At 42.5% G+C, this 26,724-nt stretch overlaps 1 long non-coding RNA gene across 2 annotated transcripts in view; it reads right to left on the bottom strand.

Annotated features, from left to right (window-relative positions):
* The window catches only part of LOC138824124 (uncharacterized), a 67,240-nt gene that overhangs the window by 28,149 nt on the left and 12,367 nt on the right, over positions 1 to 26,724 (bottom strand). The window contains exons 2-3 of one of the 2 annotated variants that reach the window (XR_011371006.1): positions 9,299 to 9,389; positions 5,336 to 5,623 (exon numbers count right to left, since the gene is read on the bottom strand). This is a non-coding gene — a long non-coding RNA (uncharacterized lncRNA). Of the gene's footprint in view, positions 1 to 5,009; positions 5,624 to 9,298; positions 9,390 to 26,724 lie in introns of those variants that run through there. The other variant, XR_011371005.1, reaches the window with a different exon arrangement.

The following is a 26,724-nucleotide window of genomic DNA, read 5'->3' as shown; positions in this document are numbered from 1 at the left end:
CTCCCCTTCCTCCTGCACCACATCCTAGATCCAATTAATCACCAAAAAACCTGGAAGTGACCTGTATTTCAAGTGGTACAGTACTAGCTTCATGCTAAATGAAGCTCAAGGATAGCTCCTATCCTGAATTCAAGCACCAAGACCACCACAGAACATCAACAATAAAAAGATGAGTGATTTGGAAATGGAAAAAGGCCTTTAAATTCAAGTAGATCCACTGAAATGGAAAAAATAACCCTGTCCTATGACTAAAGGACTCAATATTGTACTTTATTTTACTTTTTATCAGTTGTGGAGCTTTAGTCATGGCCTGGGCAACGTCCCAGAACTTTTTTGCTCAAGACTAGCACTCTACTTCTTTAAGCAACAGCTACACATCTGGTTTTGGGGGTGGTTAATTAGAATAAGAATATCACAGACTTTCTTGCTCAGGCTGGCTTTGAATTGTGATCCTCAGATCTCAGCCTCCTAGAAGCTAGGATAACAAATGTGAGTCACCAGTGCCCAGCTAGGACTTAATATTTCTAAAAGAGGGCTGGGAAGTTGGCTCAGTGGTAGAGCACTTGCATTGCATGCCTGAGGCCCTGGGTTCAATTCCTCAGCACCACATAAGCAAAAAGAAAAAAGCCAGAAGTGGCGCTATGGCTCAAGTGGTAGAGCGCTAGCCTTGAGCTGAATTGCTGAGGGACAGCGCCCAGGCCCAGAGTTCAGGCCCCACAACCGGACCCAAAAAAATAAAATATTTCTAAAAGAGCAGTACTTTTCAAATTGCCTTTGCATTCAAAATACCCCTTACAAGATTGTGACCTGGGTTTAAATTAATTGCAAAATTCATTCTAAAATGTGTAAGGGACTATAAGAAATCCTAAACAAACTAATTGGATACTGCAAAAACAAGAGGAAGTTAAGTAGGGGAGGATGACTCACATCTGTGATCTTTGCTACACAGAAAGAAGAGATCTGAGGACGGTAATTCAAAACCCACCTGAGGAAGAAAAACCTTTCCAAAAATTATTTCCAAAAAAACAACAACAAATATCCAAAATTGGAGCTATGGACATGAGAAAAAACTGTTCAAGGACAGTATTAACATGTACTTTTCCTTTTTCCTGTTTTTCTTTAGTTTAAAATTGCCATTGCCCAAATTTTGTTTCTCTGATATATTTATCTTTCATGCCACCTTGGAATTTGAACTCAGGACCTTGCTCTCTTGCTTATTTTTTGTTCAACGCTTGTACATAGAACTTTAGCTACACCTCTAGTTCCTGACTTTTACTGATTCATTGAATAAGGGTCTTTAAGATTTGTCTGCAGGTGCTGCTTTGAACCTCCATCTTTAGAATATGCCACTTTAGAAGCTACAATTAGTGAGATGGTCCATGACACCTGGCAAGTCATTTTCCATTTACACAAGTCTTCTTTCTCCTATTTATGATGTATTTTATGTCAGTGTTCATATTTCTTATGTATCTTTTTTCCAAATTTTTTATTGTGATTGATTACATAATTTCATAAATTTCAAAGTATTTTGGGATAATGATGCTTAGTTAAAGTCACAAACACATTCTAACACTCATGCGACAAATTGCCTATCATGGTCCATGAAGTGTATGATTTCTATGGGCTTTGACTATACAGTTATTTCTTCCATATTGAGTGATATTGCATAGTGTCAGCTGTTTTCTCTTTCCCACTCATTTCCTCCCTCCCATCGCTGCCTTTAAGTTGCTTGGTTTGTTTTGATCAATGTCCGGTGCAGCCGATGGGTCCCACTGTTGTATGTTTTCCCGTTTCCCTCTAGTTCTGTGTCCTCCTCCTAGTTTCCCTCCGATGTGCACATATATACCATATGTGGTCAGCGGCATGGGGTCATTTAGTAATCATTGGACTAGATGAGTGGGGGTCTTTTGTTTCTCGAGTCTTGTTTACTGTGTTGTATCACCTTATGTTCTGGATTTAACATCCACTTATCAGGGAGACCATGTGCCATTTGTCTCTTTCCTCTTGGCTTACCTCACTCAACATGATTTCTTCTAGTTCTATCCATTTCCCTGTGAATGCCATTATTTTATTCTTTCTAATGTCAGCATAATATTCCATTGGATATAAATACAATTTTTGATCCATTCATCTGTAGTGAGAGCATCTGGGTTTTTTCCATATCCTGGCTATTGTGAACAGTGCTGCAATAAACATGTAGGTGCATATGTCCTTGTATCCTGGTTCCTGTTGTTCAGGATAGATGCCTAAGAGTGGTTAGTGCATGGTGACAGGCTGGAGTCCACTTTTAGTTTTCTGCATGTGGCCGCCCAGTTTTCCCAGCACCAGTAGTTGAAGAGGCTGTGCTTCTTCCACTGTATGTGTTTGGCTCCTTTGTCAATTATCAGCTGATTATAGGCATGTAGTTTTATTTCTGGATCTTCTATTCTATTCCCTTGGTCTTTGGGGGTCTGTTTCTTTTTTGGGGGGGTCTGGTCATGGGGCCTGAACTCTGGGCCTGGGTGCTGTCCCTCAGCTCTTCAGCTCAAGGCTAGTGCTCTACCACTTGAGCCATAGCGCCACTTCCGGCTTTTTTCTTTTTGCTTATGTGGTGCTGAGGAATCGAACTCAGGGTCTCAGGCATGCAAGGCAAGTGCTCTACCACTGAGCCACCTTCCCAGCCCCTCAGGGGTCTGTTTTTGTGCCAGTACCATGCTGTCTTTGTCATTATGGCTCTATAATAGAGTTTGAAGTCAGGCATCGAGATCCCTCCCATGTTTTCTTTTTTGCCTAGAATTATTTTGGCTATTCTAGTTCTTTTGATGTCCATATGAATTTTTGGACTGTTTTCTTTCTGTATTTCAGCAATGTACATCATTGGGATTTTAATAGGAATTGCATTAAATTTGTATATTAATTTTGGCATTTTCACTACATTGTCTGCCTATCCAAGAACAGGGAAGGTCTTTCCACTTTCTGGTGTCCTCTATAATTTCTTTCTTTAAGTTTTTATAGTTTTCATTAAACAGTTCTTTTGCATCTTTGGTTAGGCTAATTCCTAAATATTTTATTTGGGGGGGGGTATTGTGAATGAGGCCGTTTCCTTGATTTCCCTTTGTGTACAGGAAGGCAACTGATTTTTGTGGGTTGATTTTGTATCCTGCTACTTTGCTGAATTAGTTTATAAGTTCCAAGAGCTTGAGGGTGAAGTTTTTGGGATCATGGAGGTATAGTATCCTGTCATCTGCCCAAAGAGATAATTTAACTTCTTCCTTCCCTATGCGGATCCCTTTAATGTCTTTTTCTTGCCTTATTGCTCTGGCTAAGGTTTCCAGAAGTATATTGAAGAAGAGTGGAGAAAGTGGGAATCCTTGCCTTGTTCCTGATTTTAGGAGAATTGGTTGTTTTCCCCATTAAGTATAATATTGGCTGTTGGTCTGTCGTATATGGCATTTATTGTTTTAAGGAATGTTCCTTCTATTCCTATTTTTCCCAGAGCTTTTAACATGAATATTGTCTCATATCAAAAGCTTTTTTTCTGCATCAATGGAGATAATCATGTGGCTCTTGACCTTGGGTCTGTTGATATGATGGATTACATTTATTAAATTATGTAGGTTAAACCATCCATGCATCTCTGAGATGAAGCCTACTTGGTCATGATGTATGTTTTTTTTATATGTTTCTGGATTCTGTTGGATAGAATTTTGTTAATGATCTTTGTCTGTGTTCATCAAGAAGATTGGTCTGTAGTTTTTTGTTGTTGCTGTTGTTGGGTCTTTGCTTGGGTTGGGGATGAGTGTGATATTGGCATCGTAGAATGAGTTTTGGATAGCTCCCTCTTTTTCTATTTCATAGAAGAGGCTGAGGAGTATGGTATTAGTTCCTCATTAAAAGTCTTACATAATTCCGTAGTGAATGCATCTTGTCCTGGGCTTTTCCTTGTTGGAAAACTTCTGATTGCTTCCTTTATCTCATTGTAAGATATTGGCTTTTTTAATTGATTCGTTCTTTGCTCAGATTGGGTAACTTGTATTTCTCTAAAAATGCTTCCATTTCTGATAGGTTTTCTTTCTTTAGAGAGTATGGATTCTGGATATAGTTCTGTAGAATTGCTTGGATGTCTTGGGTATTTGTTGTGATTTTTCCCGTGGCATCCCTGATCTTGTTAATTTGGGTTTCCTCTCTTAAGTAATCTTGCCAAAGGTCCATCAATTTTATGTATTTTTTTTAAAAAAACAGCTTTTTGTTTTATTAATTTTATTTATAATTTTCTTAATCTCTAGCTCATTAATTTCAGCTCTTAATTTGGTAATCTGGTTCCGTCTAGTAACTTTAGGTTCCACTTTTTTCATGTTTTTCTAGTAGTTTACAACATGGGATTATTTACTTAGTCCATCTCTATTTTCTTGATGTGGACACTGAGGGCAATAAATTTGCCCCCTCAGGAATGCTTTTGCTGTGTCCCACAGGTTTCTTGATGTGTATTCATTTTCATTGAATTGTGGGATCCTATGTATCTTGTTAAATATTTTCTCCCCAAACTAGGTTTTTGATGTTATTTAGGGTGAAATTTTCTTAGATGTTTGCATGAAGCACAATGGATGTGTAATGATACTTGAATTCACTGTTGGAAGAGAGTCCCATGTACCACTACATTTACTCTGGAATTTGTCCCAATTGACAGATTATGAGCTTGAGGATCAAGGAGGAACACCTCTCTAGGATGTCTGGTCTGCTATGTCTGCTATGTCCTAGAGCTAGAGGCATGGCCTGGACTTTTGCCACTGCCTATGCATTTAATAGTTGCCTCTATATTCAGTAGATTCTCTTGTACAGCTACAGGTATTTCAACCCACTCAGGACCCATGTGCCTGGGTCATCAGATAATAGGAAGAAAAAATCCACAGTATATAGGATTCAAGAATTGTACAACATAAATATTGACATTTTAATAGAGTTAGAAGAGTAAATAAAATAAACATTTTACATCAATCATGACAAAAAGTAAAATAGATATTTTCCCAGGGAGGGGAGAAGGAACCTATAACACTAGATCTTCCTATAAGTTGCCTATAAGCAGAAATGCTAGGTCAGGCTAGTCAAAGGGATCTACCACCTCATTACAGAAAGGCTTCTCTTCCTGAGTTGAGGGAGGGACATATTCAAATTTCTCCATTGGAGACTGGTTTTCCTGCAGCAGATACTCTGTGAGGACAGACTCCCTTTCCTCAACCGAATCAAGCTTTGAGACATCACTTATTGGTGCTTCTGAACACAGACTGGGGAAATTTTCCTCAAACCCCACAAGTGCTGGTTTATCCTTCTTGCCAAGACATGTCCTGATTTGACTCACCTGGAGCTGATCTAGGCAGACTGTGAAAGTCAAGTGAATAAATTCTGGATCTTCTTCCACTGGAGTACCTGCAGGTTCATCTGCGTCATGTGTAGGGTTCAGAACAAGTGGGACATCCACAGGACTCGAAATCTGCTTGGTCTTTTCTGTAAATGGCCTTATCTGCTCTACATTCACATTCTTTCTGGAGTCCAGTGATGACTCCAGATCTCCATCATCACCATTGGTGACGCCACTGAGGGTTCTTTATTTCGAATTCAGAGAAAGCTGCTCTATGGTGATCGAAACCTGAGAATGTAAATAAGTAAAGGATTCTTAGAGTGGAGTCTATAAGTTCAGGTGTAATTAAACTGCCATGAGGTTTTAATGAAGAAAGCTATTGAACTTGAGTTTGGACTGAACAGTGGTGAGAAGGTAGGGAGTTTCTAATCAGCACCGATGCCTGAATATTTTCAAAAAGAAACAGGCATTACCTGGCAGAGAATATCCATAAAAGGACATTTTGTCAAGCTGGGTAGTACTAAGGGCTCCTGGCCAATCACCATCCTGAGAAGCCCATCCCTAGGGGCCTAGTTTCGATCACTACTCACAAAGTCTTGGCACCTATACAAGGACTCCTCTTTTTTCTAGCTCTGATAAATCATGTGTCACTCCATTGGTCAAGAAAGATGTGTAAGAGGAAGAGCAAGTCCAAGAATGCAAGTTGAATATGACATAGTATATGAGTTTATTCAGGGTGTCTTGGTTCCTGGGCTCATAGAAGTCATCAGTGGAAAAGTCCATCCGCAAAGTGAAGATGGAATAAAGGGTTCTGGGAGCAGATTGGTGGCAAGGTGAGAACCTGCCCTCCCCCTTCTCTGCCTCCCATAGCCCCTTTCTTACAAACCCCATGCAGAGGCTGTCCATCCTCTATGCAGAGGTGCATTTATTAGGAAGTGGGAGGAGATTCCTAGGATTAGGATGCTTCTCACAACCCAGTTCTAAGAAGCTGCTGCAAGACAATTCTCCAAATTTCTCACTGTGGGTTGTTCCCCCCAGGATATGATTCTCTGCACACAATATTCCCTGTCATTGATGAGAGACCACAACCACACCCACACCTATGCCATCTGCCAACTACTAAAGTCCCAAGCCTTAACTCCCTGGTGGAAATCATAAATAGTGTGCAAAGGAGAAATGTGTACTTTGAATCAGAAGCCTCAAAGATACCCAGTTTGCTAGGAGAGGCCTTCTCTTTGTGCCAGAGTTCACTTACTTCTTGTTCATCTTCCTTACAGTTAGGGCAGAGGGATCTGTACCTATGGGAGGACAGGAGAACATCACTTTAATGGCTCCTCTTTTCAGAACTAACAGGACACCTAAGGATCTGGCTAAGTCCCAGATGGGAATGTGAAACTGAGAGACAACAGTGAAGTATGTCTATTCAGTCCTGTGAAAATTCTGCTAAGAGGCTTATAGAAGTCTGTTCAAAGTAAATGTGCCAATGGTTCACCTCCAATCTTAGCTAATCAGGATGCAGAGATCTGAGAATCACCGTTTGAAGCAAGTCTGGCAGAAAAATTTGAAGACCCTTATCTAAAAGGCAGAAATGACCCTGTGACTCAAATGGTAGAGTGCTAGCTGTGAGCACCAAAATATTGGTACTTAGACCCTGAGTTCAAGTAGCAAGACATAAAAAGTAAATGGTTCAGGGCTTACAAATGGAAGGCATCCCTACTGGCTCAGAAGTCATTTATCCACCTTTGACACCCTAGCCCTTTCTCTGATTACATTATTTCACAGGCCTCCACGATTACTACTGAAAACTTATTTACAAATGGTAAATGTGATTTCCTGGAGCCTCAGCTAGGTGAGAGCTACTGGCTCATGCCTGTAATCCTGGTTTGTCACAGATTTCTAAAGCTCCAGTAGCTTCTGAGGGAAATGAAATGTCCTGGCTGGCCAGTCTTAAGAAATTAGTCATGGTGTGTTTTTCTTTGTCTTATGCCAAGTTCTTGTGAGAAGACCCCAGTGAAACAAACAGTCTCAGATTGGAGCCAGTACTCCCAAGACTCATCCATGAGGGCTGGCTGAGAAGCCCCAGATTGAAAGAGGAGCACTCACTTTTTAAACATAACAGCCAGCACTTGCTCCATTTTCCCACAGCCTATGGTTGTATAGGAAGTTTTGAATAAAGAAGAGATCTCCTTTCTGGTGGGCAGGGACTAGGTTAATCACAAGCATCTCCAGGCCTGCCTCCAAGCTCCATAATTTACAGGGTATATCCCAGGTTGGAGCCGACTCCTTTTCACACTAAGGTGGTAAAAAGAATGGATCTTTCAAACATGGAATTGGGAGCACACTTCAAATTGAGTAACTGTAATAGAGTGGATTGAAAACTACGTAGAAAGAATTATTTCAATATAGACACTTAAAAGCACACAAGAAGATGGTTCTAGTCTGAGTAGGATGAGATCAAATAGGTTTCCTATCATGATTACACCTCGCCTGAGTTGCTCTGTATTTCTCTTGGTTTCTACTTGGACAAAGGCCTGAGAAACTAGATTTGGTTCTTGGCACTGATCCAATGTCTGAAGCTTTGAGTGATGCACTCACTCTTGCCTGAGACCAGAGTCTCCTGACTTTTTTTTGGGGGGGGGCATCATGGGGCCTGAACTCTGGGCCTGGGCGCTGTCCCTCAGCTCTTCAGCTCAAGGCTAGTGCTCTACCATTTGAGCCACAGCACAACTTCCAGCTTTTTTCTTTTTGCTTATGTGGTGCTGAAGAATTGAACCCAGGGCCTCACGCATGCAAGGCAAGCACTCTACCACTGAGCCACCTTCCCAGCCCCAAGTCTCCTGACTTTTGAACACAGAATAAGAACATCTTTCTTGTTCCAGAGCCACAGGCCAAATGAGCTGACTTGAGCAAACTTTCATAGTTTGCTATCACAGTTCCATGTTCTAATCCACTGTGAGGGAGGCAAGGTCACCTCTCAGGTTCCAATAATCTAAGCTGCTTGCTCACGTAAGACCTTCCCCAAAACAAACGAGTCTGAAATCACCACTTCAACATCACAATATACACATATGGACATAGTAAACAGCATACCTTGTTTGTCGAATCCCCTAGGTACTGGCATGGTCTCAGCTTCAAGGAGCCATTCTTAGGTCAGATCCATGCCTTATTAGTCACTATTCCTATCACTCGGCACAAATCATTTTACTTCTCAGTGCACTCTCAGCCTGCTATGTGCTTCCTGCACATGTTTTTTACATCTATATCTTAGGACATTATTTTGTTTCTGTATCCTAATCTTCTGTTTGCCCTTAAGGGCAATCATCAGCAAAATATGCAAGTACCTAGAGGTGGGAAGATCAAAGAAGCATTGGTAAACAAACATTACACACATAGATATTTTTACAGGTGTCCATTCTTGTAAGAAAAAAGACTTTTTTTATTCTGTTGCCAAATATTTTATGAAGTAGGGAAGGGGAGAAGGAAAAGGTGCTGCATTGTTTTTATTGTTATGATAACTATTATTTTAAGAATACTACAGCATTTAAGGAATGTTATATGTAAAGCTAGATAGAAAACTGCTATTTAGTTTTTTTTTACAAGCTATTTGTTTATACAGTACTTGCCTCTGAAGTCTTGGCTTCTGTGTGCCATGATCTATCCTTTTCCTTCAAGAAATACAAAAATGAATTTCACAAATTGCAGAGATGTTGTCCAATCTCTGGATGTGAATGTAAAATACAATGTTGCTTTAGAGAGAGAGAGAGAGAGAGAGAGTGAGAGAGAGAGAGAATATGTGTGTGTGTGTGTGTATGTGTATGTGTGCATGCTCACACACTCACATGAATGTTTTAGGCTTGTGCTCACGGTTACCTTGAGTATCTTCTGCTCAAAACTAGTGCTCTACTACCTAAGCCAAAACTCCACTTCCAGCTTATTGTAATTAATTGGAGATGAGAGACTCACAGAGTTTCTTGCCCAATCTGGATTGGAACTGAATCTTCAGTTTTCAATGTCCTGTGTTGCTGGGATTACAGGTAAGAGCCACCAGAATCTGCTGAGAGATCACGAAGGTTGCAAGTTTCAGTCAAGCTTCACAAAACACAATATCCAGCAACTCTAAATCCCTACATGATGGAATATGATGGAATGAGGGTAAATTAGGGGGATAGTATACTAGCATAACTTACATCATACTCTGGTCTCAATATCTACCATCACAAAACCAAACAAAATGAGGCAATTTAAAAAAAAATCCATCTTATAATAATTTAATTGTGAAAATAATTAAAAAGGGAAAATATTCATATTTATAGGGGATAGTGGATGGCAGAATAAGTAAAGGAAAATTGTATACTGCAGGAAAATTATTCTCTGGTATTGTCATGGTGGATATATGGTAATGCTTTACAAAGCAGCAATAAATAAAGATATATCTACTACCTATAATCTAACATGTCTCTATCCCTATCCACTTCCAATCCTTTAGTGAACATTATCAATTTATGGATGTTTATGGTATATTCCAAAATAACAAGTAGAGTCACGATGTTACCAAATTACATTGGTAATCAAAGTTTTAAGAGATGAAAGTGCGCTGGGAAGGTCGCTCAGTGGTAGAGCGCTTGCCTTGCATGCCTGAGACCCTGGGTTGGATTCCTCAGCACCACATCAGCAAAAAAAGAAGAAGAAAAAATACATGCAGACAAGGCAAAACTTTCAGGTTCCCTTCTAATTACTTCTAAAACCCACAACATAAAAGATCTCATTGAGATAAACAGATGGACACACAACTGTAATCCCTTTACTCAGAAGGTTTTGGCAGGAGGATTGGAGTATGACTCAAATGTGTTTGACACACCAAGACCTAAGGCAAAGCACATCAGTCCCATGAACTCCTGCCTTATCTTCTTTACTCCCTAGGTCCAGGATTATGGTGTTCACCACATCACAACCTGTTTAGTTATTTTAAGAAACAGATGGATGCCGGGCACTGGTGGCTCACGCCTGTAATCCTAGCTACTCAGGATGCTGAGATCTGAGGATCTCGGTTCAAAGCCAGCCAGGGCAGGAGAGACCGTGAGACTCCTATCTCCAATAAAAACCACCAGAAAACCGGAAGTGGCACTGTAGCTCAAGTGGTAGAGTGCTCGCCTTGAGCTGAAGAGCTGAGGGACAGTGCCCAGGCCCAGAGTTCAAGCCCCATGACCGAAAAAAAAAAAAAAAAAAAAAGAAACAGATGGTTTTCCCTGATGTAAAGGGTCAGAAAAGGGTAAATGGTGTTCAGAGTCCTTTGGTGGAAACCAAGTCCTTAGCACAAAATGCAGGGATGTTCTTATTGGTCTGTTCCAATGTAAACACAGCAGATGGGCTCCTAACCCCAAGCCCCTGGACAGCAATGTCTCTGTGCAATACTAGGGTGAAGGCAGTTCCAGACACCAGAGGAAGAGCTGATTCTATGTGAGGTTGAAATACAGCAGGGTCAAGCTTACTTCTCAATACACACACACCACCACTACCCTTACCACCATTACCACTACCACTACCACACTAAAGAGTCTTTAGCATTCTGGCCATCTGCCTCTCCCCAAAACTTATGCTATTATACAAGTTATTCCAAGACAAACTCATCAGTGTTGAAGGGATTGAGTTGCCACTGTTCTTTCTACACCTTCCAGTGTTTCGTGTTTCAAACTAGAAAGGTCTAAGGTGACCACATAACTGCCTAAGTTGAAATGATGTTTGCATGGAGACCTAGCTATGTCATGTTGGACAAGCTGCATAACTTCAATCCTTGGGGTTTTTTAATCTGCAAATAAATAGGGATTAGTATAGGGGTGCATGCCTGTTTACCTATTTATGGACAGAAGGAGAATAGCAGACCACAGCCAAACCAATGTGAAAGAAAATGGGAAGAAGCAAAAGGACTGGAAGCGTGGCTACAGTGGTAATGTTGAGGTGCTGCCCTAACTTGTGGAGAGCCCTGAACATAATACCACTGGAATTCACCAAAGCAAATTGAAATACCTCAGAATGCCTGATAAAATGTCTGTAATAAATAATGAAAATATAAACGTGTCACACATCCCCTCACCCCCTAGTCCTCATATCCTATGCAGGACAGAGCTGAAAGCTCAGTAAAGACTTGGTGCTAAGGATACAGGCCTGGGATGGGCCTAGTGTGGCCAGAGTTGCTCTGACAGGTACAAGTTACCAAGCAAGAATGCATAGGTTGTCCTTCCTCACACATGTGTTCATTGCCTTCTCCAGGCTACGGGATGAACATGTCTGAAAGCACAGATAAAAATGTGCTATGCAGCTGGGAATATGGTTTAGTGATAGAATGCTTGCCTAGCATGCATGAAAGTCTGGGTTCGATTCCCCAGTACCATATAAACAAAACAAACAAAAGAAAGGTAGAAATTGCAATGTGGCTCAAGTGGTAGAATGCTAGCCTTGAGCAAAAATAGGCTCAGGAACAGTGCCCAGGCCCTGAATTCAAGCCCCAGGGTTGGCAAAACCAAAAACAATAATAATTTTTAAAAAAAAAACTTGGTACTGCCATGTACCAAACTTGGTACTGCCTCACGCCTATAATCCTAGCTACTCAGGATGCTGAAATCTGAGGATTGTGGTTCAAAGCCAGCCTGAGAAAGAAAGTCTAGGTGACACTTATCTCCAATTAGCCACCAGAAAACTGGATGTGGCACTGTGGCTCAGATGGTAGAATATGTGCCTTGAGCTGAAGAGCTCAGGGACAGCACCCAGGCCCTGAATTCCAGCCCCAGAACTGACAAATTAATTAAGTAACATTTTTTCCCACACATATCCTGAGCTCCCAACCCCACAACTACTGAATATAATATGACCAAAATGCAAACTTAAAGTGCACTGAAGACTCAGAGGCCTGGGTAGGAACCTAGAGTCACCAAAGTTGTTCTGGTTATCACCAACGCACCGAGCAGGAAGGGACTGGATGTCCTTTCTCACATACACCTTCACCTCCTTCTCCAGGCCGCAGAATGAACATGAAAGTATAGATGAAAATTTGATGCAGACTTGGAGAAAGGCGAGTGACCTGGGCAAGATATGAGTTTGCGAGAGCAAGTTCTGATGGGGTCTTTCTAGACCATCCCACATTGGGCCATATACCATGAACCTCTATTAAAGACACCAAGCTTCCATACTCTCCACATTTTATCCTACAGTCAGAAGAAGACAACATGCATCAAAATCTTGATGGCCAGGCTAAGAGCTGAGGTGCTTGCCTAGCTTATGAGAGGTCATGGGACACAATACCACTGGAATTTACCAAAAAGAAATAGAAATAATTTTGAATGCCTAATAAAATGTGTATCAAACCTATATGATGAAAACAAAAATCTTTTTGTGTTGGTCCTGGGGCTTGAACTCAGCCTAGGTGCTTTTCTTGAGGTTTTGTTTCCCTTTTGGGGGAAGGGGGGAAAAGGAAGGGAATGGTTGGTGATTATTGAAGAAAAAGGACTTTTCTACCTGGACTGGGTTCAAACTGCAATCTTCAGAGCTTCGCCTCTTGAGTAGCTAGGAAAGCAGACATGAACCACTAGCACCTGGCAGAAATGTTTTCCACAGATCCCCTTATGCCCTAACTCACTATCTTCTCCAAAGCAAGATTTGTTGAGGTCCAGCCAAACCATACTACATTAGGCCTTATACCCAGATCCTACACTCATAATTCCAGGCTTCTGAACCCTTTGCATTTTCTCAACACCCAGCACCTGAAGTGAAAGGAAGTCTCTGTAGAACAAGGGTTCAGCATCCTGGAGCCTCTTTTATGCTGAGAGTGATCTGGAGTATGGCTGAGAACAAAAAGAAAAAGCCATCTAGAACACACTTTCTGCTCTCACCTTCTGATACCACCGCCCAGCTTCTAATGAGACAGATCTCAGGTCAGGCCTGACACAGTGATGGTAAGGGACATGACTCAGTGTAAAGGTGCCTACCTAGCTTGAAGGAAGCCATGGAACACAGTATCATTTTCATGTTCTTAACTCTAGACAAAATACTTTCATATGCCTAGTACAATGGAAATAAAACCTAGATACTGGAAAATGAATGTCTTATACAATTTCCCCAACCCCTAGGCTTTGCTAAGGACATGAAAACTCTGAACAGGCTGATAATAGATGCAGATTCTGAGTTAATCAGACTAGGAATTGGCCAGAACATGAAGCAGGCCCAGACAATGAACATGGCCCAGACCTGAGCAGGTCCAGAGTTGAAGCAGGCCAGGTGCAGACCCAGACTCAAAGCAACCAGGACTCCAAGCAGCCAGGACTCAGAGCAGCTCAGACTCAGAGCAGGCATAGAAAAGATGTGGACATACTGTCTGGGAAGGTGGCTCAGTGGTAGAGTGCTTGCCTTGCATGCGTGAAGCCCTGGGTTCAATTCCTCAGCACCAAATAAGCAAAAAGAAAAAAGTGGGAAGTTGTGCTCAAGTAGTAGAATGCTAGCCTTGAGCTGAAGAGCTGAGGGACAGGGCCTAGGCCCAGAGTTCAGGCCCCACAACTGGACCCCCCCCCCAAAAAAAGGAAAAAAAAGAAAAGATATTGGGCATAGGCTGGACTACAAGGAGGCCCAGGAACAGGTCTGGAATTGGAACCAGCATAGACTCAGAGTGGGCACAGAGTCTGAGGGGCCTAGACTAGGAACAGTCTTGGACTCAGACTCAAAGGACACCTGGACTCAGAGTAAGCACAAGAAACGGACTTTGACTTGGACTATGTGCTGCAGACTTAAAGGAGGTCCAGGCTAGAAATATGCCTGTAACCAGAACTGGTGCAGATTTCCGAGCAGGCCCAGACTACAAAAGGCCTGGACTCGGACTCTAAGGAGGTTTGGACTCCAGGGAGGGCCAGACTCGGCACAGGGTTGTATTCACTAAAAACAAAATGAAATCACTTAGTAGGACTAATGAAATGTGTATATGTGTATAAGACCTATATGCTTCATATGTGCAATTAATAATTTAGAGGAATAATGTAGAAGTAACTTGTATTGAAGCTCTTCTGCTTTCATCCTTGCTATGACCTCTTCCAAAAACAAAAATCTCTCCTCACATTCCCAGGCTCTGCAACCCCTTCCTAGCCCAGCCCTGAATTAGCTGTGTGTATCAAGCTGGACACCTACATCTCTTGAGCCTCAGTTTTTCTGAGAAAAAGGAAATGAGACCAGCTTCTACTCTGACATCAAATGCCCAATTCAAAAGGTCCCTCCTCTGAGAAGCTTCTCTGCTCCTCAGGAACGACAAGTATGGGGCCAGAGATTGTCTGCCTCTGGCTTTGTCTCTACATTGGGTATGCCTAGAAGACCAAGGTGGGCTCTTTTTCTTAACACTGGGTACGTGTTTGCTGAATTTATGAAATTTTGCTACTATGCACATTCATCTTTACACCTTAGAAATCACCCCAGATATTCTTTCCTCTGGGATCCCTCCAAGGGCAAGGAGTACCCTATTGGGGTATCACCTACCTGAACACAGAGCATCCTAGAGGGGCATCACCTGCCTGAATACAGAGTACCCTATGGGGATATCACCTGCCAGAACAATCCATTACTACCCTCCAGACACATTTGTCTTCATGGGCAGCCTAGATACCAACGGTACCACCTAAAAGTAAAAGGTGGCACTGCTGGGAAGGCCTGGGAATTGCAGCACTGCCAGGTAAGATGTTGATTCACTGCTGCAATGACTGTCAGAGCCAAACCTAAAGCTGCAGGACCAGCAGAGGAATCCCTGTGTTTCCCAGGCTACTACCAAACTATCAACTGTAATTCTTGTTCTTCACTGTGTGTTTTAGGTCATCAAATTAAAATCTCAGAATCCCTAACCAAGAGAATTAGTAATCACTTTGTGTTGATTAGAACAATATCAACTGTAAATGACAGAAAACACAAAACTGAGCAAAAGAAAAGGTAATGTACTTCTACCTGAGAATGAGAAGCTGAGGTGCAGCTTCAGGCTCAGCTGTATCCAGGTGTGCAGGCAGCATTGTTGCAGTGCCCTGCATGTTCAGTGTCTAATGTCTTCTGCTTTCTCTACAGTCCATGGAAGGGGGAGGGGTGGGCTCTGATGGAGCCACAAGCCCCAACCCAACCTGTCTAGGTCTTGTGGTCTCTTCTTGGGCCAGTCAAGATTCAGGACTCTGGGATGCTCTGTCCAAACCAGTATCCTTCCTATCCCTGGAAGATGAAGAACTCTATAAAGAAATTGTTGCAGGTGCCTCCCAGAGGAGAAAGATAAAGCCCACTATAAGCCACCTTCAGAACAATGAGCTACCTTTTCTCAGCTTATCCTGAAATGAAAATAGCTTTGTTGCACATGGCTTTCCCTCCTTATGAGCACTTCTAGGGATACCTAATGTGTCAGGCTCCTGTGTTAGATACTCATCTCAGCCTGGTTATTATGATTCCCTTCCTTGTAAAAACACTACACACACACACACACACACACACACACACACACACACACACACACACACACACACACACACACACACGCCTTCCAAGTCCAAAATCTGTTGGGTTGAAGATGAACATGCATGGCTTTAGGACTAGCTTCATAGTCATAGATGCCATAATCATAGATAGAACAAATATCTCCTTCAGTCACCTACCTTGGTTTACTTCTCTCTCACTCTTCCTGCAAAATTCATGCCAATTGCCTATCATCATGCACCAACATCAACTCAAAATGGATTAAAGACCTTAACATTAAACCTGAATCTCTGAAACTACTGCAGGACAGAGTAGGAGAGACACTTGAACTAATAGGCACAGGAAGGAACTTCCTGAACAGAGTCCCAGGGTCACAACAAATTGGAGAGAGACTCGACAAATGGGACTACCTTAAAATAAAAAGCTTCTGCACAGATAAAGCTATCGCAACCAACCTAGAAAGACAACCAACTAATTGGGAAAAAAATATTTACCAGCAATATATCAGACAAGGGGTTAACATCCTGTATATACAGGGAACTCAAGAAATTAATCCCTCCCAAACCTAACAAACCAATTACTAAATGGGCAAGGGAACTAAAGAGGGACTTCTCAAATGAAGAAATAAAAATGGCAAAGAAACACATGAGGAAATGTTCATCATCCCTGGTGGTGAAGGAAATGCAAATAAAGACAACCCTGAGATACCACCTTACCCCAGTCAGAATGTCCCACATCCACAAATCAGCCAACGACAAATGCTGGAGGGGATGTGGAGAACGAGGAACGCTATTACACTGCTGGTGGGAATGTACACTCATACAACCACTTTGGAAAGCAGTCTGGAGGGTCCTTAGAAAGCTAAAGATTGACCTCCCTTACGACCCAGTCATACCACTTCTAGGCATCTACCCTGAACAACAGGAACCAATATACAAGGACACGTGCACCTCCATGTTTATTGCAGCACTGTTCGCAATAGCTAGGATATGGAAACAACCTAGATGCCCCACCACAGATGAATGGATCCAAAAATTGTGGTATCTATACACAATGGAATATTATGCAGCCATTAGAAATGACAAAATAATGGCATTTGCAGGGAAATGGATGGAGCTAGAAGGAATCATGTTGAGCGAGGTAAGCCAAGAATGAAGAGACAAACAGTACATGGTCTCCCTGATAAGTGGATGATGAATCCAAAATGTTAGGTGATATGACAAAACTAACAGGACTTAAGAAACAAAGAACTCCCACTCATCTGGTTGAACCACTACTAAATATCCCCATGCTGCTGATCACATATATGGTATATAACATATGAGCACCGTTATATATTACAGACTGTGATAGACAATTTGCTCCAGGAAAGTTAGAATGAACTTGTGACTTTAAATGAGCATCATTATTCCACAATACTGTGAATTTCCGGAAATTAAGTAATCACTTAATCACAATCAAAAAAAAAAAAAAAGAACCTTGGGGAAGGGAGGGAGGGAGGGGATGGTGGGGGGAAAACAATGGAGGGGGTAACAATGTTCAAGAGGAAGTGTACTCATTACCTCATTCATGTAACTGTAACCCTCTGTATAGTATCTTTACAATAAAAAAATTAAAAAAAAAAAAAAGCCAACATCCAGGTTCCAGTGGTTCAGGCCTGTAATCTCAGCTACTCAGGAGTCTGAGATCTAAAGATTATGGTTCGAAGCCAGAAAAAAAAAAAATTCATGCCAATTTAAAGTATGCTATATAAGGCCTTCCTTTTGTTTACATTAAGAAGCATCTTCTCTTATTCTTGGCCATGACCAGATATTTGATAATTTGGGTTGCTAATTACTCAATCCTAGCAAAACAGTTTCATGAGGGGATCTTTAGGAACCTCTTCAGAAGATTATAGCCCTTACATGTCCTCTTAAGGCCTTGAAAGCCATGCTTCCATGAGCTTCATCCCTAGGCCTTCCCAACCATCGAAACTTCTTCCCCTTCCTCACTAGTTCCTAGGGACAAGCACTTAGGGGTCCTAGCACAAGAGGCAGGTGACTCTCTAGTCTCTACAAACGATTGGATTCGGTATGCCTGAGACGACTGAGTCCTAGCCACAGGTACCCCTCATTCCAGAGGCACAAAATTAACATCTCACCAACTCTGACAAATTTCCTTACATCGGTGGGAGAGTCTCCTCAGTCTCTCTCTCTCCCCTCCTACACAGGTTCTCGCACACTCTGCTTCCATTTCTTTTCATGCATGTCCACACCTGAACCCCTGTAATTTTCTGTCAGCACAGGATGCCATCTGGGAAATTCACTCCTGTGTATGTCACCAGACAGAGGTAAGGTTTAGTGAAGCTCCCCTTTAAATATAGTAACTCTTCACTTAGGGTTCTTGACTTTTGATCACAGAATTTCTGGACAAGTCAAAAAACTTGGCAGAGCTTTGTTAAGTAAACAACAAGGAAACAGACAGACAAAAGAGCAAACAGAAGGGTAGGGGCACACTCTAGCAAAGTGTTGCTGGTCTCATAGGGATACAAAGCACAGAGACGCACACACAAGGAGACACCCAGAAAGACACACAGGTCCTTGAGCTGTTGAGTATTTATAGGGGAAAGGCAGGGGGTTTGGCATTGAGTTATGCAAAGCTGGGTGCTTTGTCTTTGCTTTTACTACACCTGGTGTTATACTCTGAGTTTCCAGGAAAGAATGCATCCTGCCATAAAGCAGATCCTTATCCTTGAAACAAGGAGACACCCTGCTGTCTGCATTTTGGGGCATCCTGTCAGGTAGTTGTGAATTCTTGGGTGAGAAATGCATCCCTCAGGAAAGAATGCATTCAGTTGCCTCTCTTTGAAGCAAAGATAGCATTTCTAAGATTTTAGGTGCCATATTTCAGAGTTGTCAACAAAAGGCCTCAGTTTCCATAAGTTATCCTGCTTCTTGTAAACCTCTATAAGTTCTCCCTGGCCACCTACCTTGGCAGCCCCTACCCACATTGTCCAGCGCCTGGCCTCCTTTCCCCATGTCCTTTAGAAGCCCAACCCCTAAGAGAGGCTGCTAATGGGATGCAGGGGTGATATAGGGTTTGTGTGGATAAACCTGAATGGAATAGTCTCCCATAGGTCAGGTTGTTCTCGGGGAGGCCTGGCGCCACAGAGAGTTGGAGATGCCTGCAAGTCCTTCTCCGTGGGGGAGTGCTGGCTTTATCGCTCCATAGTGTCTTGGTCCGATAAGGCACTGCAGGCCTCGCAGGCCTCCGTCACCCTCTCCTACCACCACAGGGCCTCGGAGAGCGGAGAGGGGAAGCAGGGAGCAGACTGCCCCCACTTTCTGGCACAGTGGCCCTCAGCAGGGAGGGAGAGGCGCAGGCCACCTTTCCTGCTGACACAGGGACTTGGAGCTGGGCACAGGCAGCCCTCACTTGCCGGCACAGCAGGCCAAAGTGGGGAGAGGACGTGGGCCATCCTTGCCTCCCTGCACAGAGGCCCGAAAACGGGGAGCAGGGCGCAGACCATACTCACCTACCGGCACAAGAGTGGGAGCCACCCTCACCTGACACCACTAGGGCACGGGGAGAGGGCCCCCCTCACTGCTGACACCCAGGGGCAAGGGCAAGGGCAAGTGTCAGGACTAGGTGGGAGCACGTGGGGGCCAAGGATAGGGGAGCGCTTGCAAGGGGCAGGGTGGCATGTGTGAGCACTGTGAGGAGCAATACATGCAGGTTGCACTGGGCAGCCAGGAGGCAGCAAGAGCCACAAGGTGAGGAGTGGGGCTGGGGAGGGACGGAGAACATGGGGGCGTGTGTGCAGGGGATGGGGCGATGGGATGGGCGGGACTAAGGGAGGGCTCGGAGAGAGCGGAGCTGTGAAGGAACAGGGCTGTGAGGAATTCTGCACTTGAGGAGGGAGGGGCGTGGCGTGAGAGCAGTGGGCCTGGTGTGATGTCAACACATCTCACAGGTTGTTATTGGGCTGTCCTTAAATCCCTTACTCCACCTATATCCATTTTTCTTCCAAAACAGCTCTGGTAACTGTGGATGTCCTTTTTTCCTCACCACCATCCTTTTCTCCAGCTCCCTACAGATGAGTTGTACCAAAACACAACTAAGCATTCTTTTTTTCTGGACCTCTTCCACAGCTATTATATGAATACAGAACTGTTTCCAAAGTTCTACTTTGAAACCTTCAATATCCTAGAACCACCTCCTTAACTGTCACCATTTAGATCCTTGGTATAAGGAAGTGAGATTTGTGGATTTCTGTGACCTCTGAGTATTGACTTTCTCAGCTGTCCTTTTGACTATGTTTTTTGTATATATGGACTACCCTAACCCCTAACCCGCTCTACAGCCTCAAGACTTCCACTAAAGAAGGGATCCCAGCTTCTTTTTAATTTCTATAGCACAAATCACTAGCAACTTATGTGTTTTAATTATCCCCATTAAGCTATACACTCTTCACTCCTTTTGAGAGAAATAACTTTATTTTCTTATTGTTCCTAGTTCACTAACGTTATGTTTTGAATAAGAAATGTCCTCCACAGGCTCATGTGTTGAATATTTGCTCTCCAGAGGGCAGTGCTATTTTCAAGGATTCTAGAAACTTGGAGAGATGGGGCCTAGCTGAAAAAAAATAATTCAATGAGGGACACACGACTAGGCCTTGAACTCAGAGTTTAGGTGCTGTCTCTTAGCTTTTTCACACAAGCCTTGCACACTACCACTTCAACTCCACATCCAGCTTTTGTTTCAGTTGTCAATTGAAGGTAAGTCACATGTCTTTTTCTGCCCTGTCTGACTTTTATCGATCAAAGCCTCCTGAGTAGCTAGGATTACAAGCATGAGCCACAGATGCCCTGCACAAGCCTCATCTCTCCAAAGATTCTGTCCCACAACATTGCTATGCAATGGACAAAGCTCTGGTCACAGGACCTTTGGATCATTTCAAAACACGTTCATAATAACTCATGGTATAACTTAAGATTTAAATTATTATATAGTTTTAAATTTATGTGTTTTTCCTCATTGTAGAATCTCCTACAAGACTCAGTAGATCCAATGACAGGAAAGGAAATGAATTTGTCAGTCTCTGAAAGTTTAGAATATATTCATTAACTTCCAAACTTCATGTAAACCAGAAGTTTTGCTGTTTCCTGCCTAAAAAGAGAAAATTATCAGCATAGTAAAAGTAAACATTTATAGTGAAAAGATATATTAGTAATTTGCTAATAGAGCAAATCTTCACCCATCTACCTATCCTTCTCATCAAAGGGAAAGAAAATAGTGACATGGTAAACTAACCTGTAAGCTCTTATTACTTAACATACAATCATGGACAGTTAACCTGGTGCTGAGGGCTCATGTCTGTAATCCTAGCTACTCAGGAGGCTGAGATCTGAGGATCATAGTTCAAAGCTAGCCTGGTAAGAAAAGTTTGTGAGACTCTTAGCTCCAATAAACTTCTCCAAAAAAGCCAGAAGTAGCACTGTGGCTCAAGTGGGAGAACATTAATCGTGAGTACAAAGAGGCTCAGGGATAGCACCCAGGCCCTGAGTTCAAGCCCCAGGACCACCAAATACATACATACATACATACATACATACATACATACATACATACATACATACATACATACATACATACATAAATAGATAGAAATAAATGAAATCAGAGACAGACATTATAGGACTATAAGCCAATTCCAACCTTGTTTTTGTAAATAAATTTAATTGGAACACAGACAATTACATTCGTTCATCCATTCATATACTTTCTGTGACATCCTATGTGTTATTAGGGCAAAGCTGAGTAATAGCTACAACGACAATGCCCCACAAACTCTAACCTTGTACAGAGAAAGTTTGCTAACCCCTGTCCTACATCATACAGGCATCAATAACCAAAAATTGACTGAGAACAGGCACCTAAGAGAAATGTTCAGAATAAATGAAAGAAAAACAAGAAAAGTAGGTTAAAGGAAGATATCAAACATAAACTCCACCTAATCCATTAATTATGAAATAATTAAGAAAATAAAAGTAAAACTAATGCTTACTGAGTGCATACTCCTCTGCCAGCCAGGGAAAGATGAATGTTCCACGGAAAAGCAGGAAGTGGAGTTGCTTGCACCCAAAGTGTGTGTGTGGGGGGGGGAACAGCATTAAGGAACATTTTGGTGATTAGCAAATTCTGTGAGATCTAGCCACTGTTCATGTGGCAGATTGCCAACAGACTTGGATATACACAAGTCTTTTTTTTTTTGTTTTTTTTTTGGGGGGGGGTCCAGTTGTGGGGCCTGAACTATGGACCTGAGCACTGTCCCTCAGCTCTTCAGCTCAAGGCTAGCGCTCTACCACTTGAGCCACAGCGCCACTTCCGGCTTTTTTCTTTTTTTGCTTATGTGGTGCTGAGGAATCGAACCCAGGGCCTCATGCATGCAAGGCAATGCGCTCTACCACTGAGCCACCTTCCCAGCCCTATACACAAGTCGACTCAGGTTCAACAGTTAGAAACATTATATTGTCCCATAAGAGAAACATCATTGCTGGATGACATTTCAAAAGAACAAGAAGATAGCCTTCTCTAGAGGAGAGATCAGATTTTCGAATGATCCATTTGCATTGACTTCTATGGCAGCCTGCATCCAATCTGTAATGCCTGAGAGGACCTGGGTCTCAAGGAGCAATGATTCCACAGGTTGTGGAATATTTTCATGGTTATTTCACTTGTGTTCACATACATATCTCAAAATTTATATAATTATCATTATATGCCAATGATTTCTCAGTAAGATGGTTTAAAATACACAAATATATGAAGATAGCACAAACAGAAAGACACATAGATGAACATGTTTTGGGAACCAACCCAGACTTGTGGGAATGATGGAATACAACTAAACATAATGTTTGCATTTAAGGTAGGAATTATAATCCACATCAGATTTCTCTGTGATGATAATAGGCCCTTTGATCCTACTGTTGAGGCTTTCACAGTGGGCTAAATCTTCCCAAAAGTCACTGCTTGTAAATATAGTGAAATGCTCCAATTCCCTGTATTTACTGATTTATTGTTGACTCCCTCAACACACTCATCTGCTCTGAGCACTGTCCTACCTGAGACTTGCAGTACAGAGCTTATTCTATAGCAGAAGGACAGGCAAATATCAGCTCCCTCTAAAAAAAACAGAATGGTAGAAAGATAGCCTCTTCAGTAAATGGTGCTGGCAAAATTGGTTAATGACTTGTAGAAAACTAAAGCTAGATCCTTATATATCACCCTGCACCAGAATCAACTCCAAATGGATCAAAGACCTCGGAGTCAAAGCAGACACTCTGAAAACATTACAGGATGGATAGGAGAAACCCTAGGTCTCCTTTGCACAGGCCGAAATTTTCTTAATAGAGACCCAGAAGCACAACAAATCAAAGAGAGGTTGGACAAATGGGATTGCATGAAATTGCAGAGTTTCTGCATGGCAAAGGACATAGCTAGCAAGATCAATAGAAAGCCCACAGATTGGGAGAAGATCTTCACTAGCCATACAACGGACAAGGGTCTCATAGCTAAAATATACCACGAACTCAAAAAATTAAATCCCCCAACAACAAATCTTCAATGAAACAACTGTCCAATAAATAAGTGTGCTGAAGACTTAAAGAGAAACTTCTCTGAAGAGGAAAGAAGGATGGCCAATAGACACATGAAGAAATGCTCAACCTACCTAGCCATAAAAGAAATGCAAATCAAAACAACATTGAGATACCACCTCACTCCAGTTAGAATGGCACAAATCAAGAACTCTAGTAACAACAGATGCTGGAGGGGATGTAGACAGAAGGGAACCTTACTGCATTGTTGGTGGGAGTGTAAACTTGTTCAACCACTTTGGAAAGCAGTATGGAGGTTCTTCAAAAGACTCCACATAGGGCTGGGAAGGTGGCTCAGTGATATAGCACTTGCCTTGCATGCATGAGCCCCTGGGTTCGATTCCTCAGAACCACATAACCAAAAAGAAAAAAGCCGAAAGTGGTGCTGTGGCTCAAGCAGTAGAGTGCTAGCTTTGAGCTGAAGAGCTGAGGGACAGCGCCCAGGCCCAGAGTTCAGGACCCACCACTGGACCCCCCCCAAAAAAAAGACTCCACATAGAGCTCCTCTATGACCCAGCAATTCCACTTTTGGGCATTTACCCAAATGTTTACAAACAAGACCACACTAAAGCTACCAGCACAACTATGTTCATTGCTATTTACTATAGGTAAGATATGGAACCAACCCAGATGCCCCTCAGTAGATGAATGGATCTAGAAAATGTGGTATATATGCACAATGGAATTCAATGCCTCCATCAGAAAGAATGACATTGCCCCATTTGTTAGGAAATGGAAAGACTTGGAAAAAATTATATTAAGTGAAGTAAGCCAGGCCCAAAGAAACATAGGTCCCATGGTTTCCCTTATTTGCAATATCTATTATATGTCTGAGTCAAGCAGAAAAGGTCAGATAAGGTGATGTTACAGAAATGAACCCTAAGATATGTATTCAGATGTTTTTTTTTTCTTTCATGCGATTGTTTCTAACGCATTTATAAGATTATTTCTTTGTTGCTATGTATGTCCCTCCCCCACAGTATAACCCCTGCTTTCACTGTATTTGATGTCGGTATATTTTGTGGAGGGGAAGGGGAAAAACAAATCATTTAAATAGGGATACAGGTGGACCCATTGCAACAATGAGATGTACAAGTCATTATGTCGAAAACGAACTTTACAACTTTGGTGGTGGGGGAGGGAGGCAGGGAGGATTAGGTGTGGGGCAGGGGAAGGATGGGAAGGGATGGGAAGGGGAAACAAAGGAGGAGCCTACAATGCTTGATAAGAAATATACTCATTATCTTGCCCATGTAATTGTAACCCCTCTGTACAGTATTTTTACAATTAAAAAAATATATCAGCTCCTTCTGCTGATAAAAACTCCATTTAGTGTTCAGGACTGTAATCTGAGAAATGTCTCTGGGGTTTGTGCTAAGATGGACTTTCCTTATGGCAGCATTACAAGGTAATTTATGAAAACTAAGAGATACTAAATATATGACTGGGTGTGAGTGAGGAGACAGTAGGTCTTTGTGAAATTTCCTGGCCAGGATGCTCTGTGTTCGCAAGTGTGCAGTGTGAAGTGCAGCTGGTGGGATCTGGAGGAGGCTTGGTGTAGCCTGATTGTTCCCTGAGACTCTCCTGTGCAGCCTCTGGATTTGGCTTCAGTAGTTACTACATGAACTGGCTCTACCAGCCTCCAGGAAAGAGGTCTGAGTGGCTCTTATACATTAGTGGTGATAGCAGTGACAAAAACTATGCAGACTCTGTGAAAGGTCAATTCACCATCTCCAGAGACAACTCAAGGAGCACGCTGTTTCTGCAGATGGACAGTCTGAGAAGATAGGACATAGCTTTGTACTACTGTATGAGACACAGGGGACCCAAGTGTGACCCCAGACATTAACCTCCCTGATGGTTGCTCAAGACCAGCAAGTGTACTCAGCACCAGCATGGGACGCTCTGTGCCACCACGGGGATGCTCATCACACATTGATTTTCAGGATCTGCAGGTACAGAGGAGAAGCTATGGCCATCTGTCAGCATCTGGGGCTTCCTCTCTGTGTAACATTTTCCCACAGGAGATTGTCACAGCAGATTCTGATGTTCTGTTTTTGAGCTTACTGTGAATGTCTCTTTATTAAAAAGGGATTTGTTTGCCGTTATGTTTGTTACAGTACTAGAGTTGAGTACTGTCCCTTAGATCTTTAACTTGAGTCTGGCACTCTACCATTGTAGTCACAACTCACCTCTATCTTGTTGCTAGTTAAGTGGAGATTAGGTTCTTGGATTTGTCTGCCCGGGGATAGATTCAAACTGATTCTCAGACCTCAGCCTCCTGAGCAGCTAGGGTTACAAGTATGAGCCACAGGAACACAGCTAAAAAGGCTATTAAAAAATCTTCATACTTTCATAGTAAGAGAAATAAATGAGATGCAGAAAAAAATACCTGTTACCCAACTAGAATCCAAAGGAAATACATTTTTTAAATAAAGGGGAAATGAAAGTAAAAAGACTTCCAGAGAAGATGAAGGTGACGAAGGGAAAGATGGGGAAGGTGAACACTCTGGGGACTCAATATGGCCAAATCATATATCACAAGCAGCCAGGCACCAGTGGCTCATGCCTGTAATCCTAGCTACTCAGGAGGCTGAGATCTGAGGATCATGGTTCAAAGCCAGCCTAGGCAGGAAAGTCCAGGAGACTCTTATCTCCAGTAAACCACTAGAAAACTGGACGTGGTGCTCTGACTTAGAAAACCAAGTACCTCTCCATCCTTCCCTCCCTCCCTTTCCCTCCTCTCTCCAACCCTCTCCCAACCCCTCCCTCCCCCTCTCTCTCTTCTCTCTCCTCTTTCAGTTTCTTTTTTCTCTATTTTGGATGTTCATGGGGCATGAACTTGGGGCCTGGACACCATCCCTGAGCTCTTATGTTCAAGGCTAGCACTTTGCTGCTTTAAGCCTCAACCCCACTTCTGCTTTTCATTTAGTCAATTGAAGAAAAGAGTTTTAGGGACTTTCCTGCCTGGGCTGGCTTTGAACCACAATCCTCAGATCTCGGCTTCCTAAGTAGTTAGAATTGCAGGCATAAGCCTCCTGTGCTTGGCTCCCTCTCTCTTATTAGCACTGAGAAATAAACAATTCCTAAACTCCAGCGTGTTAGCAGCAAAAGAGACAGCAGAAACCATGGGACCAATATAATTTTTTTCCAAGTCTTTCCATTTCCTAATGAGTGGTGAGATGCCATTCTTTCTGATGGAGGCATAGAATTCCATTACACACACACACACACACACACACACACACACACACACACACACACACACACACACAC

Source organism: Dipodomys merriami, unplaced genomic scaffold (genome assembly GCF_024711535.1).
Source record: "Dipodomys merriami isolate MVZ:Mamm:240054 unplaced genomic scaffold, mDipMer1.0.p SCAF_1261, whole genome shotgun sequence".
NCBI classification, from domain to species: domain Eukaryota; kingdom Metazoa; phylum Chordata; class Mammalia; order Rodentia; family Heteromyidae; genus Dipodomys; species Dipodomys merriami.
The sequence above is the reverse complement of the archived record's forward strand: the minus strand, read 5'-3'. Positions and strand labels throughout refer to the sequence as shown.